This window comes from Stegodyphus dumicola, chromosome 2 (assembly GCF_044657685.1).
Source record: "Stegodyphus dumicola isolate Sdum_Otavi_A_Nest chromosome 2, ASM4465768v1".
In the NCBI taxonomy this organism is placed as follows: domain Eukaryota; kingdom Metazoa; phylum Arthropoda; class Arachnida; order Araneae; family Eresidae; genus Stegodyphus; species Stegodyphus dumicola.
This window is the reverse complement of record NC_140769.1, coordinates 223,717,434-223,726,639: the sequence shown is the minus strand read 5'-3', so window position 1 is coordinate 223,726,639 and position 9,206 is coordinate 223,717,434.

Sequence of the window (9,206 nt, the reverse complement as noted above, 5' to 3'; positions counted from 1 at the left end):
TTAAATGCAGCTCTCTAAGTCCTTTCTGGAATTCCGCCTATCTATATTACAGTACAGTGCGAGCATATTAGAGGCACAATATTAAAATTAAGAAGACCATGCACTATAAAAGAAGAAATACTTGATCTAACAACATTTGAAACTCCTGGAAACCCTTATTGCAAGCACCCAGCTACCAATCCCAGAATATCTTCTACACTAAATCCATCTAATCAGAACTCCTCTTATTCTATTATCTATACAGACGGCTCTAGTATGGAATCAGGTGTTGGATGTGCTTGTAATATCTTACCAAATCTAAGCCAAAATCTTTTTCAAGGTGAACTCCTAGCAAAAAGATTAAAAATTGATTATTAAATAATTAAAAATTTGCAGCAAATAAACATCTTTACGGATAGTCTCAGTCAGCAATTCTAGCGTTCCAAAATACTAAACATAAATCTGAATTGATTCAACAAATTATCGATACTATCTTACAACATCCTCGCCTACCTTCAAGAATCCTCGCAATCCAAACATCCTCGCCTACCTCCAAGAATTTCATGTATAAAAGCTCATGTTGGAATCACGGGAACAAGAAAGCTGATGCAGCTGCAAAATCAGCCATAACATGTAATAATACTCCGATAATACGGCATTCTTGGCCAAAATCCTACCTAAGATTTCATCTTTCAAAAATTAAAACGAATATCTGGGAAAATTAAATGTAAAATAACGACACAGATAAAAGACTGTATGAAATCGTTCTTCATATTAACGAACACAATACACAATGTCAACCACTCCATAAATTGCTTTCTCACAGGACATGGCCCATTCCCCTCATATTTTCAACAAAGAAACATTTCTACTTCTTGTCAATGCGTATGTGCGGATAGAGCAGACATTAATCATTATATAAATGACTGTCCCTCAACTATATCATTTCATATTAAATTAACTACCTCAAACACCAATGCTTTTCTTAAATTTGCAATCAAGAATAAGCATTTCAGGAAAAAAATAGAAAATACCTTAATGTACCTTTTATCCAGAGGAGAAACATTTTGTGCTAATTAATAAAATACAGCTCAGTTATCCATTCAATAATTATAACCTCACAGAGTAACTATAAGTACTTCTATGATGAATTATAAATAAATTTTACCATTACGAATTAAAAATACACAAATATATGCTACAAATGATGAACTATGAAAAATACGGTCTCTTATAAGCCTGATCTTGACGATCTAGCATGATTAATTATATACAGTGACTGAACTCTAAAGAGCTTTATGAAATACTATGACATATTACGAATGAATCTATGAATACATCATTACAAAAGATAAAATGGACTATTACGTATGGACTCTAAATAGCTTCATGAAATACTATGATCTATTACGAATGAATTGATGAATACATCATTGCAAAAGACAAATGAACTATTACGTATGAACTATCAGTAATGTTTGATAATACATGAATGTTTGTAAAAATACTGCAATAAGACGGTCAAAATGGGTATTTTCGCTGAAATATGGTACCCTGAAATTTTCATGATTCCAATACTTCCTTTACTTCTTATAGTGAAGTAAACATTATAAATTAATAAAGTTTTTAAATTAAATAATTTTTTTTCACCTCAGCCGCCGCTAGTGTTCGGCAGTGACGGCTCAGCATATGACTCAAGTAAATCATTCATTCAGTTAGGTTGTTTATATATACTCTTTTTTTATATATAGTGCATAATGAGCGAATTTGAAATAACGCAGTCACCCTCATCCCTTTCTCTACTGAAATTCAGAAATTTTTTTCACAAGTCAACGCAGAGCAAATCCGAGATTTTTCAATGAAACCTACGAAATTAAAGATTCGTTTAATTGGGAGCTGAGGAGTCGCCATTAATACAGGAAATCATTTGTGTAGGACAAAATATCTCATCTGTTATCAGGGTTGCCGAGGGAAGCTAAAAAGCTGGACTGCTCTGCGTTAAAGCATCAAAAAGAAAACAGCCTCTATTCAATAACTGATGAATGCTTATATTCAAGCGGATATCAGAGCATGAGAAGTTTTTCTTTTGTTGATTATTATCCAGGATACATATGCAGCTTTGTGTATTATAGCGCAGAACAAATCACCAGCTGTGGAGAAAAACTTATGAATATTGGTAGTATGTCTCCAGGTCAAGTCACAGAAAGATATAAGCGAGATCTTCTTGAAGTTAAAAAATATAGAAAATTGCTGATAAGTATATATTAGTACTTGACACATTCGAATACATTTTAAAGTTACAATACGTTTTATCATTTGAAAGTTTAGCTTAAAGGCTTTTCTATTGCTGATGTACTTTAATTGATAAAACCTTTTTGTGGGGCTTTGCGCTTCTGAATTAAACATAATTTAGCTTTTTAAAGTCTAAATAACTTTTTGGAAGATTTTAAAACCTTGGAATTGCAAATTTTGTTTCCCTTGAAGAATGGTACTTGTGCATAAAGAGTGCATCCCTTAGAATTTCTTGAAAATTGATTCCGTTTTACATCAGGTATTGAACCGTCGTCACGCACGCTGTAAATCAAACTTGAGAAATAAACTATTAAAAGCTTTTGCAATGAAAAGCAAACGGAAGAAAACTAAGATTTATTCGAAAGCCACCGCTCCGCCTTAAGAAGACAACGCAATTTCATTTCAATAAAATACTTTTCGAACTTTGCATCTGATTTTGATTGAAGTTCTTCTGTTGCTTCGTTGAATAATTGTATTTAAATTGTGTTGTATAGTTGTTTTGTATTGTGTTGTGTTTAGCACTACTGATTGATGTTGTTTAATTATATTTGAATTTGTCATTGGAACTATTGCTGTAGTGTATCTTCTCGTATTGTTGTCATTGATTTCCATTGTCTTGGGTCCTCCTTGAAAGCTATGATCGCTCGTCACCTTTTGCGAACTTGTCCGATTGGATTGTCTTGCTCCTTTTGGTACTTCTCTTGCACAGTATTTTGTATTTAAAGTACATATAGCACAAACGTTTACGAAAAAACCGGTGATTAACAGTTTTTTATAATATTTCTCAGACTAAACATCAAACTAAGTATAATCATCTCAAACTAAGTATACTCTCAGACTAAACATAATTTTAAAAATCCACAGCATAATCGAATCGAAACCTGTTTCCATGTCAAATATATCTCATAAAGAAATCTGAAATTTTTTGAAGTTTGAAGAACTAATTTTCCAATCCAATTGTTATAAGTTGCATTCGTTTGTATAAATGTTAACAAAGGGCTAACACAGATTTTTGATAAAAAAAGTTCTGAGAGATAAATACTAAGATTGATCCATAGAAATAAAGGGAATATTATGCATTTGTTTGGAAACAGAAACGAAGTATTTGTGAAATTTCCTGAACGACCAAGACACAGGTTTAATATTTTTGTATTAATCTCTACAAATCTATCATAATTTGCGTGGCTCAACTGGGTACAGAAAACTGATTCTGACTGTGAAACAATTGTTCTGCATAGTGTTATAAGATTTTTTCTTAAATTTAAATTTTAATTAACATGTGTGGAGTCAATGCTTGCTCTGTTGTAATGCTCAGAGTTGCCAGAGACTTCACTCATCATTAAACAAGCTGCAAGAAATGTAAAAATATAATTATGAAAATAAAGTAATTTAAAAACGATTGTAATGCCAAGTCACATAATTAATCGCATCTGTATGCTTAACTCTTTCGATACGAATTCTGTCACAGATTTTTAGATGTGTTACTCGTGATCGTTTTTACAATGGCAAGTATACTTTTAAGTAATGTAAAACTGTACTTAAAATTATTAAAATTGCAATTAATGCTTCCATAAGATTAAATGTCGTAATCATGCTAATTAACTGAATGGAAAATGTTTTCGCTTTATACATAAGACTGCCTCAATGGCCTCTAAGGCCTCGTGAGATGGCCGCGCAAGACCATTCGCTTATAGAATTAGTGTTTTTTTCGTACTATGAAATGCTAATTCATAACAGATTTTCCATTTAATACATCATGGAAATTACTATTTTGTACCATCTTCTCGGAAATTATATTTTGTTAAATTGAAATTGCGCAACCGCATGGGAACCTATTTTGAAAATTGGGTTCGCTTCAGTTGTGTAAATCGTATTAAAAACTAAACTATTCGTGAAAATCCAACCTGGCAGCAGATTTCCAAAATTATGTAGAAGATATAGATTCAAAATGACATGTTGTAGATACAGTATCCTTAAGAGCTGTTCAAGTGTAATCGCAAAGGAAGTTTGGTGAAACTCCAAGAAAATGTTGTCTAAGCCATTCTTGCAGTATATAACTGAAAATGGAACTCAAATCTAAAATGATGACTTCTAGTTATAAAAAACTATGATAAAGATGAGCCTTCTTTCCTTTGTATTTAAATTTGAGCAGTTGATGGGGAAAATTGCTGAACGCTGGTAGCTTGACCCACGTCAAATCGTAAAAAGAAGTAAAACCGAGGAATAGTGATAGTGATAGTGACGGAGGACGTGGTTACCACCCAAAGTTTTTCTGTTCTTCCACGCCGCTCTGTGGCGCGCAGCACAGGGAAGGAAGACGAACCCTTCTCCCCGAGTAAACCGAGAAATAAAAGAAATATAGAAAATTTCCTGACAAAACTATATTAATACTCAATACCTTAGGCTTTAACATCTGAAATATCATCAGAAAAAATGTACTGCAATTTAAATACTTTAATGGATAAACGTTGTCCGTGAGGCCTTAGAAAGCGCCCATGAATGAAACTTAATTTAGCTTTTATAGTTCTAAATCAATTTTTGGTCGAAAACGTTTAAAACCTTCAAACTGTTCCTTTTGTTTCACTTGGATAATGTGCCTTTACGTATATTCTTAAGCATGCAACCCTGGATAAGGATTCTAGAATTTCTTTAAAATTCTATCAGCTTTACATGAAGGGTTGCGTCATCGTCACGCACACTTCTAAATCAAATTTCTCAACTACGTTCTTAAAAGCATTGGTGGTGATCAGGAAACTAAAAATACGTAAGCACAAAACCAAAGTAAACATTAAAACTTAAGTTTATTCTAAAGCCACCGCTGTGCCTAAAATTGGCAATGCCGTTTCATTTGACAAAAATCATCAGAGAAGCTTTTAAAAATAACAAAAAACTAAAAGCATAAAAAATACAAAAAAGTTTAAAACCAAAAGATTCCCCCCCCCCAAAAAAAAAATCTAAACTTGATTTTTCCTATCTCTAAACTTTCTCGAGGTAATGTGGCTTCCTTTAGTGTGCATCATGACAATCACTTATACAATTTTCCTATTTCTGCTCGGCTTTTAAAAATAACCAATAATACCAATACCTATTTCTGCTCACTAATTAGATATTTTTCTGATGTGGAGGTAAATGCTTTTGAGCCATAAGCATTCCGTAACTTATAATCATTGGCAGAGAAACTTTTATATGCATATCGCTCTGTAATTTTAAAATGTATGTAGCGGAGTAGTATACGAATAAACGAGTAAGCAAAAAATTGGTTAAATTGTTTTTATAATAATTCTAATCTAATACTGTAATTTTAAAAATCCATGGCATCATCGAATCGAAACTTATTTTCATGTAAGATGCAGTTCATGAAGAAATCTGAAATATTTTGAAATCTGAAGAATTATATTTACGAAGTATTTGGCGGTCCAACCTGTCTAAGCTGTATATACGTGTTTAAAAGTTAGTAAATTCTTATCACAGATTTTCTTAAAAACCTCAATTTTAATGTTTCCATATTAATCCCTACAAGTCTGACATAATTTACGCGACTCAACTTGGTACAAGATTTTTTTTCTTAAATTTAATTTTTATAATCATCACGTCATCAAGTATATTTCTGAATCCGCTCCTAATAATAGGAGAGTACTATAAAATTAACGTATTCTAGAACAGATGCACTATAAACGAGTATAAATGTTTTCCTTTAAAAAAAAATCTTTATAAGAAAAATGAATTTTCATTCGGAACAAAAATGAATGCAAACTGCCGAGTATTGGAATCGTATTTGTTTGGAACTCTTTTGTATTCCAATTTAATATCCCAGCTGTTTACCTCTGACTTAATTTCATTTATCATATAGATTTTATATCTTTTATTAAAAGTGAGTTTGGAATTTTAATTTATATGTCACATCAGATTGGAAATAAAACATTGCGTTATGAAACTAGTTTGTTAAACCGCGGTCACCAAAGTCGACCCTTATTTCGAGGTCGTAGTTGCAAATTATTAAAAACGCTGGTGACTCCATTTGGAATCTCAAAAATTTGCAGTGGGGTCAAAAAGTGAATAAAAGCTCTAAAACGTCTTAACGGATGGTATATAACTCAGCGTCTAGTGTGTGATTGGGGTCGTCAAGTTTTTTTTTTTTTTTTTTTATTATTTATTTGCATTTTTATGGAGTCGCATTGCCATAAAGTTTCAATACCCCTGATTTAAACGTTTCATATATGATAAACTGTCATGAGCTAATCGGCTTTAATATTTTGAATTTGTTTCTAATTTTAATTTTTACTTCACGAATTAATTACGTTTTTTAAAAACATGTAGATGATTAGTGGCAAACGCTAATTTCCCTAGAATTTTATTTCTTTTTATGTAACATTCCATTTTATAGATATATGTGATTTTTTGTGTCCTTTGCATCAGAACGCATATTTATGGTACACATCTCTGCGATTTGATCAGGATTGATTATGTTTTTAAAGTATAAAATATATTCCTATTCAGCGCTGTATTTGAAATTGTATTTTTTTTCTTGCATTTTTTATGATCTCATGGCATTTAGTATCTCCAGGGATAATCTATAAATGTATTTCTCCTTCTGCTGTCAAAAAAATTTGTCCGCTTTCTGGCATGCTGATAGGGAAGCCGGTTGACACAGCCTTCGCTTTCGAATCCTGTAGAAGGCATTGACTCTCGTTATGTGTATAGTGTTTTCGCGCTATGCAGCACATGAATTTCTGTCGTTTGCTTTGGTTTGTTTTGTTTAACGCAAAGCAAAGTAGGGCTATCTGACTAAGGAGAAGGATGCCTTCGGGGAGGATTATCTAAGAGAAACTGGCTCGTGTAATTGTTACACATGGAGGAAATGCCCATGCAGCCAACTTGTTCGCCTGGAATCGAAACAAGGTCGGAATTGTAAATGTTCAGCGACTTCGCCGCTCGGCCGCTGGTGAGCATGAACTACTCTCAAGCCGAAAGTCTTCTAGCGGAGATGGTAAGAGAAGAGGGGCTGCAAGGTTTTCGCTGGAAGGCTGGGAGGTAAGTCCTCTCAGATATCTTCAGTAAAACTGGAGCTGGAATTTCGCCTTTATCGTGATTGTAATTCGGAACTTCTTATCCTTTGTCAATGTTCTTGGTGGTGAGACCGCTAAATGACGAATAGGTTCGACCACATTCTTCGAATGCTTAAGCAGCAAATTACCAGTTTGCTGAGTTAAACATCATTTGAAATTTTCTAGAACATGAAAGAAAAATAAGTTCCAGCGAATGATGTCTGTTTCATATAGAATCTATTAAGAACAAGTTCACTACAACTTCCGAAATATTGTTACAGTTACAAAAAGTGATCTTAAGATTGAATAGCAACTGTATTGAAACTCAGATTTAAGCAATGAATTCAATCACTGTTTTATCCATTTCATTTCACTTCCTTTCGTCTGGAAACCTTTTTAAAAGAAATGTTTAAAAAAACGAAGTCAGATGGAAATGTTCGGGGCGTTAAAACGTTTCAAAATATTTGCCCTTAAACGGAGGAAATCGATTGCGAAATTAAGAATAATTCAATTTAAATTTGTATTAGGTTGATTATAAAACTCATTTTGAGCGATGCAATAGCGCTTTCCAATCGCATCTTTAATATATGTTGAACTAGAAGATAATGTAACAGATGGGATATTAATTTTACAGAGAAACAATACTGAAAATTCTCTCCGAAGCAAATTATGGAAAATTTATTTCAGAATATATTGCAAATTTCAGGAAGTGCATGAGATTTCGCTAATATAACATTTTTTCCGCGGTTACAAAACATATTAACACATTTGAGATATATTTCTCATTATTTTTTAATTTCCATCCTACATGCTGCCTTAGACTCTATATTTAAACGTATTTAAAACTTATATTAATTAAATATCCGGGTATAATATATTTCAGAGTTTTTATACTCCATTTTCTGAACTCTGATCAAACTTTACCTTAATTTTGAATCAAATTAAGTTGAATTTTTAAATGAACTCCATAAACTTATACAAATTTAGAGAATTTGCATAAGTCCATCTTCTGAGAACCATTATTTTCTCGAAGGACTGACGTCTAAGCAGAAAAATTACTTTGATTGGCAACGAGTGATGTCTGTTAGAAGGGGAATTTGTTCATTTCTTGACAAATAAACGTTAAGAATTCTTTTAGCAAATCCAAGACGTAACTCTTATCATGTACATACAGATTTCGTCCAAGCACATCGTAATTAATTTAAGACCTTGAACTTCTCAAAATCGAAAAGTTAAAATGGAAGTTAAAGAATTTACAACCCCATGGATACACAAAAACAAATATTAAACTGAAAGCTTTCAGACTATGTATTACACCCAAAGCGATAATTTTTTTCATTTGCACAAATAGACGTTTGAACAGAATTCGCGCTAATATCCCTCTGGGCTAAAAATATTTAAAAACAGCGTATTTTTTAAATTTCAAAATGAACTTTTCATATATTTGAATAAATATTTATGAGGCATTATTAATGAAAATGAGAATAAAGGAAACGCTATGAATAATCCTCAAACGTTTAGTCTGAAATTTAAAATTCAACGAACCTATCGCAAATGACTGAGTGCAGGGGGTGTCCAGGTATCATTTTAAGGATTTTGCAAAGAATTATATATATAAACAAACGTTATAATCTCATTTTCTAATATATTCCGTCTGAGAGCCCTTTTGTTGAACCATCATATTACATCTTGATTTCCAAGAGAAAAGCCTTTTCTTGAAAACATCCAGGTTGATTTTATGCCACTTCTTCTTCACAATGTCCCACAGTCCATCCAATGTTTGGTGATGCCACGTATAAAGAGCTTGTTTTAAATGTACAAATGCACATTAATCCATAGGAGACAGATCAGGAGATCTAGATGCATCTAGAGGGACCAGCTTTAATTCCG